Below are 12,065 nucleotides of genomic sequence, written 5' to 3'. Positions count from 1 at the left end.
TGAAAATAATTTTTGCATCTATATTGCACAACACTTCCTTAGTCTGTTTTCTTACAGCACTTCCATTTTGTTCAAAACATACTTACACCTCTTAAAAGAGTAACAATAAAAGCACAACTATCCTAAGGGGCTAACCACTTCCTAGTTTATCAGGTGACCTGCCTAGTGCATGAGGGAAAGGCTGTGGATGTTGTCTATCTGGACTTTAGTAAAGCCTTTGACAGTGTCTCCCACAGCATTCTCCTGGAGAAACTGGCAGCTTGTGGCTTAGACAGGTGTACTCTCTGCTGAGTAAAAAAACTGGCTGGACGGCTGAGCCCAGAGAGTTGTGGTAAACGGAGTTAAATCCAGTTGGTGGACGGTCACAAGTGGTGTTCCCCGGGGCTCAGTACTGGGGCCAGTCTTCTTTAATATCTTTGTCAAAGATCTCAACAAGTGGATCGAGTGCACCCTCAGTAAGTTTGCAGATGACACCAAGTTGGGTGGGAGTGTTGATCTGCTGGAGGGTAGGAGGACCCTGCAGAGGCTCTGGACAGGCTGGATCAATGGGCAGAGGTCAACTGTATGAGGTTCAGCAAGGCTCAGTGCCAGGTCCTACACTTGGGTCACAACAACCCCATGCAATGCTACAGGCTTGGGGAGGAGAGGCTGGAAAGCTGTCTGGTGGGAAAGGACCTGGGGGTGCTGGTTGACAGCTGGCTGAATATGAGCCAGCAGTGTGCCCAGATGGCCAAAAAGATCAACAGCATCCTGACCTGTATCAGAAATAGTGTGGCCATTAGGACTAAGGAAGTGATTGTGCCCTTGTACTTGGCACTGGTGAGGCCGCACCTTGAATACTGCATTCAGTTTTGGGCACCTCACTACAAGAAGGACATTGAGGTGCTGGAGCGTGTCCAGAGAAGGGCAACAAAGCTGGTGAGGGGTCTGGAGAACAAGTCATATGAGGAGCGGCTGAGGGAACTGGGGTTGTTCAGTCTGGAGAAGAGGAGGCTGAGGGGAGACCTTATCGCTCTCTAGAGCTACCTGAAAGGAGGTTGTAGTGAGGTGGGTGTTGGTCTCTTCTCCCAAGTAACTGGTGGTAGGACGAGAGGAAGTGGCCTCAAGTTGCACCAGGGAAGGTTTAGACTGGGTATTAGGGAAAACTTCTTTACCGAACGAGTGGTCAAACATTGGAACAGGCTGCCCAGGGAAGTGGTGGAGTCACCATCACCGGAAGTGTTCGAAAAACATGTAGACGTGGCACTTTGGGACATGGTTTAGTGGGCATGGTGGTACTGGGTTGACGGTTGGACTTTCATGGACTTGATGATCTTCAAGGTCTTTTCCAACCTTAATGATTCTGTGATGCTAGAACATGAGAGCATGATCAGAGGCAAACGCTCCAACCTTTACTTTATTCCTCCTTTCCTCCACCTTTTCCCAATAAGCATTCAAGGACAGTTCTGTACAGGATGTTTTCTGTCAACATCTTGGGGGGAAAGGAAAAGAGGAAAGAGAAAGAAGGGAAGGGGGGATTTGGTACAAAGGACTTTCATAGATCAAAACCAAGTAGAAAAAAAGCTGAGAGAAAACAAAGCCTTGTAACACTTCAAGATAGTTCTGGGAGGTGGCAAGAATCTGAGATCATCTCTCTGCCCCACACATGGAGCTATAAGCAGAGGCCAGGATTGCTTTTATTCCTCCTTACTACTTCCACTTCCCTTTCTCTCAGACAAATATGCAGTTTGACAAAGTTTCACTTTACCTAGCCTCTTTCCAAAACTGATGAAGCTTTCTACATTACAGTCATACAAACTCTAAATAAAATTCAAGTACTAAAGATCAAGAGGATCATATTAATCATCTTGTACAACCTCCTACATAAGAAGCTGTAGCTCGGATCAAGAGTGTGCTTCTGAGGTGAATCAACCCCAATTGCCACTTTTGGGGCAATCACAGAACAGACTTAGAGATGAAAAATGCGATAAAACCAAAGAAAGACATGCTCCAGGAATGCATCCAGTGGGCTCCAACCACTAATGGGTATTCTTTCCAAGTAATCACACAGAGATAGGATGAAATAAGCCTCTGTTACAAGGGTAATATCAGTGCCAACCATTCTGTTCTGTTCCACAGATCCATTCCTCTTGGGTCACACCATTTGTGAATATAGACAAAGCACAGGAATAGTGCACACTAATTCCCTTTTTCCAGGTACCTTTGTCAAGATATCTGCTCACAGAAAGTTTTTTTAGAAGTTGTTGTAAACACAGGCAACAAAAGGTGTAAAGAACTAATATTTAATTCCATCCAGGTAATATTTTAATTCTTGAAAAGTTTTGCTTAAAATTATTAAGGTACATAAATCTATATGACAAGTTAATACATTACAATTGTGTCCCATAGGTAAGAACAAAAGAAAATTCATTATTGCATTTAATTTATCAAATACTTAATATGAATGTCATTATAATTATAAGGCAAGGGAGGATTAAGTAAACAATAGACTACTTCCTTGAGCTTCATGTTGCCATAAGACCAAAACCAATTGCATAGCTTCAAGAAAAAAATTAATCATTCTCCATAATTGCCTAATGGACTGTAAAAAAGCTCTTGAAAGTCCACAAAGTCTAAAAACATGAGCAATAGCTAGATGTACAACAAGTTTTCAGCAAGAATACATAGGATGCTCCAGGTTTTGTTCTTGGGATGTATTCAAATGTCTACTTTAAGTTACAAAATTATTCAAAAGTAGTATCTCCAAGCAGGAAAGATACCCTCAAAATTGAATAACACAGTCAGTAAACAAAAACAGCTTCTCAGATGCGTAACTGCTTCAGAGGTGACAACACAAACACTTGGAGTGAAGGAAAGGAAGGGAGAAGACATCTTAAGTTGCAATGCCTTCTTATCCGAAATTTTCTAAAAAAAAGAGGGTTTTGCTAGCTGTAATTTATTACTAATTCTGAGACAATCACAAAAGTTTAAAAATAATCTGTACTGGGATCTTAAAAACAAAAACCTTTTTATTATTCACTTTGAGTTGACTGAAACAATGTTTAGGTGGTTTTTCTGCCCGAAAATAGATGCTCTTTAGCAGGATTTTTCAGAAGTAAGTAGCAGTAGCAGACACTTAGAATCACAGAATCATTAAGGTTGGAAAAGACCTTGAAGATCATCAAGTCCAACCGTCAACCCAATACCACCATGCCCACTAAACCATGTCCCAAAGTGCCACGTCCACATGTTTTTCGAACACTTCCGGTGATGGTGACTCCACCACTTCCCTGGGCAGCCTGTTCCAATGTTTGACCACTCGTTCAGTAAAGAAGTTTTCCCTAATACCCAGTCTAAACCTTCCCTGGTGCAACTTGAGGCCACTTCCTCTCGTCCTACCACCAGTTACTTGGGAGAAGAGACCAACACCCACCTCACTACAACCTCCTTTCAGGTAGCTCTAGAGAGCGATAAGGTCTCCCCTCAGCCTCCTCTTCTCCAGACTGAACAACCCCAGTTCCCTCAGCCGCTCCTCATATGACTTGTTCTCCAGACCCCTCACCAGCTTTGTTGCCCTTCTCTGGACACGCTCCAGCACCTCAATGTCCTTCTTGTAGTGAAGCGCCCAACACTGAACACAGGATTCAAGGTGCGGCCTCACCAGTGCCAAGTACAGGGGCACGATCACTTCCCTACTCCTGCTGGCCACACTAGTTCTGATACAGGCCACTTCTAAGAGTAGATAGCTGAGATCAATCTCAAAACTACCTACAGGTTCATTTTTTTATAAGGGAAATGACTGTTTATCAACACTGGAATTTTAAACTATTTTGAGTCACCTTTTCCAATAAAAAACCCTCTTCTTACAGAATGAAGACTAATGTTTTCCTGTTTCTAATATTTTTTTGTTCATGTCAGCATCTTCACCACATCCATTTCTTCAGTAACGTGAACCCCCTACCCTCTCACTCCTTATCTTTCTTTTTAAAGATGTTATATCTCTGCATTACCATTCATACCACTTAGTGATTTTGATTTCATACACATTTAAACAGAACCTGTCCATTCTCATAACCAAAGCCTATGAGCTCATGAGGTTCAAGCACGAGAAACAAGCCGCATTAGCAGATGACTTCCAAAACACTATGCAGTTAAGTGTTATACTGGCATAAAAAGTGATAATCAAATAGTATGACATACATTAAGTTATGCACAGCCAGAAGCACAGATTTTTATATATCCCCTTAAAAGAAACTACACTCACATGCTTATGCACAGAAGAACATACTCATACTGTTCATCATCTCTTCTGAGGACTGAATTCTCTAGATCGCATCAAACAAAGAAAATACTCCTTGGAACAAATGGATTCTTTTTTAATTCAAGTGAGTGCCAGCACTGATCAGCTTTAACTAATATTAAAAAAGCAATTAATTAGCATACAAAATGTAACTACAATTCTCCATCTTCCTACTAAATGCAGTAGCCCCATCACCAAGATGCTCATGCCAAATACAGAGCAGGCCAAACAGCTCTCTGAATTGAGTGCTCTACAAACTTGGTCTTAACCCATGGCTTTACCCTAAAAGTTATAACTCAGAAAGTCCCTAACATTATGAAGCAACTTAGATAGGGTGGCATATTCTGCATGAATCTAACGGAAGATACCCTCACAGCTCTCCACTCTCAGCAAAAATGGCATCACCACGAATGCTGTGTGACTCTTCTCATATGTAGGAAGAAAAATAATCTTATGTTCCATGCAATACCTTTTAACTTGCTGAATATGTAAGAGCACCCAGTCCCTCACCTGAGCTATCATGGTTTTAAAGAGGAATTCCTTTCCTGTGGAAATCAACCCCTCCATCACTGGAACTGCTCACACACCCAGAGTCAAGCCCATGACAGAGATACTGCAGTAAGAGTTGAAAGCCACACCTGTCAGCACCTGCCAGGATTCATTTTCTATCGTCACACTTTTAATTTTAACATCAAAATGTTTTTGCAAATGACTATGGCTTTTTCTTGACAGTTACAGGTTTTTTTAAAATGGATAAATGCACATCTCCCGAGACAGATGTAAAATTCAATCTCTATTGAGAACAGGGCTGTTTGTTCCTCTGTACTAAGCAAACGTCTGGCACTTCAAGCTACTGTAATTTAGGAATAGAGAATACATTTTAAAACTCAGCTGTCCGTGGTCCTCATCCTTTAGAACTTTCATACACTGATACTTTTACAATGAAAGGAACTCTACTTCAGGACATTTACATAGAATACTTTTTTTCTTCAAGAAATAGCTTTGGTAAAATACTCCTTCATATAGTATAACAAAAGCAACAATTTTACTTACACCAAAACTTGAAAATTGTGATTAAATTGACAGGCATCAATAATTAATGCATCATTTTCTCCAAGAAACTATGAAAAACTTACTTTCTTAAATTAACAGTATACCCACACCTTCTTTATGGCTTTCACATGACTTTTGCCGAAATATATTTTACACTTACAGGTCTATTTTTGCAAACATATTGCAACCTCATTTTGAAACACCTCAATTTTACTTTACAAACACACACAGCAGTCAGACTAGCACAGGTGAAGAAGCATAAAAGCAAAACTGAGACTATTTTTGTGTGTGTGTGTGTATACACATACATAAACTATGCTGCTACCAAAGCTTTGGACTCTAGTAATGTGATTTGTTTCCCCATCAAATCAGTCAAAGAAGTTTACATGAGTTCCATTTCTCTTGATGATTGTGTATAAATCCCTGTAATACTCACTGATATTATATGCACATAGAAATACAAAGCAAAGCTTCAACATTATATTAAAAAGCAGACACAGATAAGACTGGTGTACAGAAATAAATAAAAATTATTCTGGCTCTGTTTTGTGAGAGGAAGTTATAAAAACTGAACACTTGGCAAAGAATCACTTTTGTTCCAGTTCTTAGCTCTGTTCCCACATATCCCAGCAGAACACTTGCTACGGAACGCAGGGAAAGCTGTTCCCTGTGTCTAAATCAACTTCTCCAGCTTCTAGCACAGCGATCCCCTTTCCAAAATCCAGATTTGGGGCTGATTTACATGTACACTTTTGTTGAGTATCATTTCTGTTATCTAGAGCTATCAGTCTAACAAATAATTTCTGTTAAAAGTTTTCTAACTTGGGAAAGAAAGAAGATGTCATGTTATAACATCCTATAACATCCACTAAAGAACTAAAGTAAAACAACTGTAAGGGTTTGTACTGCTCTTGCTGAAAATGCCAGATAACATAGCAAGTCTAGCAACTACTGGACTCTTCTCATTTATTTTAGCCACAGTGAGTATCAATCAGTATCTCAGAGCATTAATCAGTATTAACTAAAACAGACTTCAGATCACCTTGAAATTTGTAAAAGTCAACATGGAATTGATCAAAAATTATCTTTTAACATAGTACCTAATGGTACATTTTTACCTGTTTCTAGAACAAGAAGGAAACTGAAGTTAAAGCTTTCTAAATGCATATGTTTTACAGAGCCACACTTAAGCAAAGCCTACAAATAGGAAACAGGTCCATGGTAGCAAATATCTGAACTTTGCACTGAATGAACTAAGAGGTGAAAGAATTCATTTTCATGACTCAGTAACAGAGTTAGCATTGATAAAAACAGAGTAAATTCCAAGAGCTCCCTTTTATTCCCATTGAGGTAAAACTTGCATTTTCCCTTTTTATTTCCACATTGGTGGTTAAATCATTTTGATTTATCTCAGATTAAGTCCCACGCCTTTTTTCTAGTTAAATTCAGACCAAATAGCATCCTGCAAAAACTTTCTTTTGTGGCCTGGCCCAAACCATACTCTGTTATACCAATCTGCTCTTGGTGAAATCGCTGAGAAAGCACTGTTTCTTACCTATGGATTCCTGCCCTCAGCTCAGGGCTGGCACAAGGTATGGTCAAAAAGGTGAGAAAAAAGAAGCACTCACTGAAATCTTAAAATCAGGAATGCTAACGTTTGCCACAGCAGGTCATTTCTTTAGCCAAGAAGGAAAGAATCTTATGTTTTCCAGATTTTAGTGAAGGAAAAAAAGAATTCTAATAAAAATTCAGGATAAAGAACATAGTGCCAAAAAGTCCTATATGAAAAAGTTGGTTTACGCAAGACCTTTCTTGTTAGAAATGAAAAATCTATGATATGCAACAGCCGATTGTTTAAAAAACCCTTCTCATCAGTTCTGTTTCCTAGATTATTATCCATTAAATTTAGTGCCTGAGTAACTAATGTTTTGAACCTTGAAGAGTTCTTTGGCCCAAGAAATTTAAATAAGTGTGTGTGTGGAATATCCATATTGCCAGAAGCAGCAGGAGGAAGCCATTACTGTTACTTACACAATCTATTCTCACTGAGAATGTTGCCCAATATAATTTACAAAATTTCTGTTGGAAATGCATTAGCAGCTGAACAGCAAGCAGCTTCTAAGGGATAAATAGAAAAAATAAATTAAAAACCTAGCTTCCAAGCTTCAAATGTTATTGAACATCAGCTGCAATCCCTGCAGTCAGCAGTCTATAACCTTTTAAAGTCCAAAGAACACTTTTTTTAATGTGCAGATTTAATCAGATTCTTGTTTAAGAAACTTTTTATGGATTCAGCTGAAATAAAGCGACAATTAGTTCAAATGCAAAAGTATCCTTTCAGGCAAATTAACAACACAAAGTGCATGAACTGTTCATAGAAATGTATGATGTATGCATGCATGCACATGTATATATACACATATATGTGTGTGTATACACACAGCATGAAGTGCAATTTCCAGACTGCATTTTATTTGGTGGTGGAACAGATTCCCTGCTAGTTGCACAGTACTCTCAAGTGCTTAGTTAAACTTTTTCATTGTCTCAGAATCTTTAATAGCCATTTGTGTTCTTTACGTTTTAAAACAATAAAAAGGATAGAATGCATTTTCTCAGTATAAACACAATGCACCCCTGACTCTTTTGTAAGTGGATCTCTCTTCCCTTTTTATTCCTATTTTAATTTTTACTGAAAGTTCTTTTGGCACAAAAGGTCTGTACTCTGAGAGAATAAAAGCCTCCCGCTCAGAAAACCTTCAAGAGGGTACTAGAATCAAGAAATTCTTCAAGGTGGATCTCATGAGGTTTTCTACTCATCTCACCCTCGAGGAATAATGGTGCAAAAAGTAGGTAGAGGCTGCTGCTTGCCAGCTCTGCCTTTCTGGGAAACCCAGAGGGGCTGGACATTTTCTCAACCTCAACAAGCTAGTAAATCTTCTTTAAGGAGAAGGATCCTAGCACACAGCAATCTGCTCTAACATGAGAATATGTCCTGTGTAATGCAAGGTTAATATTCTTTTTGTCTCTTATCCTTATCCTAGTGTCTGTGTGGTTAGATTCCCTTGGTGTAACCTCAGAAAAGAGAGGGAATGCACTGTTCTACAAAGTTGTAAAGCTTGTAAAACAGTGGACACCCCTGGTTTGCCATGCTAATACCCTGTCAGGTTATGATATTGCATTTCATTGTACTGTCTATACAATTCAGTATGTAATAGCAGAAGTAAACATTCATTACTTGTACCAGACTAATACGCTGAGAGATACATAGATCATACAGGCATAGTTAAGAGTCCAACCAACAATTACAGATAACAGAACAAGTTTCCCCATACCAGCCTGGCTATTTGCTGCTATCTATTCAACTTGTCATATTTGTTCAGTTCTGTGCCAGCTGACAAGTCTCCCATTAGCTGTGGTTCACACTAAGAATTTGCATTCACATTCTGTGAAACAGAAGAGCAACTCACTTAATGTAGTGCAGCTAGTACTCTTGAGTGTGCCTGTCTGTCACTGCTGAGCTAGGCCTGCAACCTGGGGGCTACAGACGATGTAAAGATTCTGCATTTTACCTCTAGACTGATTGAGTTTGTTATACCAGCACTAAACATTGTACATTACATAATCAAAATCAAAGTTATCACCTATAGTGTGCACATAAAATACAAGACCTTTAATTAAATTACTAGTTTAATAGAGGGATCAATACTTTCTTATATATCCTATAATCTTGTTCTTTCAAATGTTTTCATTTATGTTGTCCCTTATTTTGCATACTTCCATTTCTCCTCTTTGAAAAGAGCAGCTTCATTATGTCATATATATTTGTTTAACCTACTGGCTGGTAGCCTTGCACAATACTGTGACTGCCTCCTCTTGGTGATACACACAACCACCCTGTTCTTTTCCTAATGGATTTAAGCAATCATACACTGGGTTGCGACAAATGAACAGATTTGGAGATGAGAGAAATTGTGTTGTAACACAGCCTAAAAGACTTTACCTACATCAGCTGAGAAGCGTCTTTTGGTTTAGTTAGTGAGATAGAAACTGCATGCTGGCTGTGCTACCTTCAGGCGCTTGTTAGATGTCCTGCTGTTTTTTCAAAGGACCTTTTAGGAATTTGCTTAGAATTCTGTTTGGAGAAATACTAATAGGAGAATAGGAGAATAGCACATGCTTCTGACTTTTTCCCCTTTCAAGTTAGCGATGTTTCTTGGTAGCTTTTTATCCTATTTAAGACAAAATACTATCAATGACTGCAGCGCAAACAGCACATGTGGAGTCAAATTCACCTCGTGTGCTGAAAGTCAGACAGCTGACAGTAATTGTGGGCTAAAAGAGAAGCAAAGTCAGCATTCCCATAGTAACAGGCACCTAACAGCCTTCCCCATGAACCTTCCAATCCTACCCGGTTCTATTCCATAACAACATATGCACTTTTCTCTGTACTAGTTATACTTTCTTCACACAGGAAGATGTAGGATTGTCAATGACTCCAGAGATTTGCTCTCCCCATCCCCAGTCTACCTTCAGGCAACACAAAAGAGGGATCAGAGCAAGAGTCATGCTCCTGATTTTCAGGAACATGCAGGTAGCTGCTCTACTTAGGTCACCCCATCCCCCATGCAGCTTAATTCCTGTGTGGTCCTCAGAGATCACTGTGAATTTCTATAGAATAGCATCTATTTTGAGAGTAGGATTCCTTTGTATAAGATGTTTACATGAGAAAGACTGATAGATTATCTGTATGCACATATTCTGGTTGGACATATTCTGGTATGCACATATTATGGTTGGACTTGATGATCTTGAAGGTCCTTTCCAACCTAGTGATTCTGTGATTCTGCCAAATATTATTGAGACACCTTTGGAAGAAATTATTTAGGTAGAAAGTAAACAGATCACAATAGAACAGATCATAATACAATGGTGTGCAGAAAATAAAATAGGGCATAGAAAATGGGAATTTGTTACTAGAAACAAGTGAAAACTGCTGCAGGCACAAAGCTGTCTAGCTGGATGGTGAGAAGTAGGAGAAAGAAGTCTTGTCTCCTTCCACAACAATAGAACACAGTTTTGCAGCACACTAAGTGTGTTGCCCAGGCTGCATACACACCAATCCTGCACCTAAGCCTACCTTTCTGTGATGACCACCCACTGATTACCTCCTGAGGTGAGTACATTCCTGAGGAAAACAGGCCTTGACCTTCAAATAAAAGCTCAAACACAATCCACATTTCTCTCCAAGATCATTCTGTGAAAGCAATATCCAATACTGAATAAACAAGATCAGTCCAGATCACCAACAAATATGGTATCTGACATATAATAGGGGTTTACAATAGAGATTTATCAGCTAAATGTTCATAATGAAAGACTATTCCATATGCATGATAGTATCTACTGTCATAATGTAAAAGATGGTATAGGCAGGGCTGATCAGTCAATGGGCATTTAGCTTATCAGTCACACCTTGCTAAATAAAAAGCCAAAAATATGGTATCCTCTGGGATTTTTGAGGTCTTAAGGCTTAGAAAATGCTTAGATTGCTTCTTTCCCAGATTGTACTATTTCTTTTTCTACATGGCCTATGTTGAGCAGCTCAGTACATACGTAGACCTATTAGACAAAGGCAGAAATCAGTGTTAAATCATTGTTAATCTCTGGCACTATACTTCCATACAGGGTAACAGAAAGCATCTCATTTTAGCTCCTTTCCTTCCACAGCTTTTAAACAGAATTGAACAACTCAGTCATTATGCTAGAAGATGCCATGGGTTTAGGCAGACATGCAAATAATTATAATCAAAGTCAGTGCTAAACAGGATGGAAGGAAACAGGAATAGAAGAACAAGAGCTCTCATCAATCTGAAACTCCCACTACTTCTCCTAGCAGGATGTTAAGTGGCTTTGCTTTTCTTCACTGCCAGTCCCCTTCTTGTAAAAGCTTCTAACTGCTGTTTGAAAACTATCCCATTCGCCCCTACCAGCTGTCAGTATAAGTCTACATTGTTCACAAGGGTCTGGCTTAAGCAGCTCCGTAGAAACAAGAACCCAATTCACTGAGTGAAAACCCCTCATCTCCCACTGATTCAAGGAGAGATGAGGGAATCATTATTGTGGAAGAGGCATTTAGCAGTGCCTGAATCCCACATGCAGACTGCACCCAGAACTGCAGCTCTTGGTTCAATGGGTAATAATTAACTAGTGTTGCTGATCTTAGTTGTATGAACCAAGGTCTCGGGATCTGGCCTTACACCTGGTAGGAACCATCTACCAGGTATTTTATGCATGACAAGTAACCAGAAGGCCTGACTTACAGCTCATTTATACTGAATTACTCCTGTAAACAGCATAAGCACATGCTGATTCTACAGCTAAAGTGTTTAAGGTGAACTCTTCGTAAATCTGGGAGAACACCATCAAGAATACAGGATATTCGGTTGATGTTTTTAAGAGTCAGAGGTTAAGTACTGGATTTGCTTGGGTAGGCTTGTACTTTTAAGAAGAGGAGAAGCCAATGTCAGCAGGAAAGGTGTTCCTAGGCTTTTTAGTAAATAAACCTTTCCAAAGCTCTTGAGCTTTCAACACTAAAATACCATCAAGAGTACAGAAAAAACAAAGATTTAGAATTAATTTAGATGCTCAAATCAGATCCTTGAAGTTGTTCCCAATATTTCAGAGTCAATTTATTAGGACCATAACCATTTTGTGAATCCCTGTTTCACAGTCT

Source organism: Phaethon aethereus (genome assembly GCF_964289735.1).
Source record: "Phaethon aethereus genome assembly, chromosome: 13".
NCBI classification, from domain to species: domain Eukaryota; kingdom Metazoa; phylum Chordata; class Aves; order Phaethontiformes; family Phaethontidae; genus Phaethon; species Phaethon aethereus.
Note: the sequence above shows the minus strand (reverse complement) of the source record.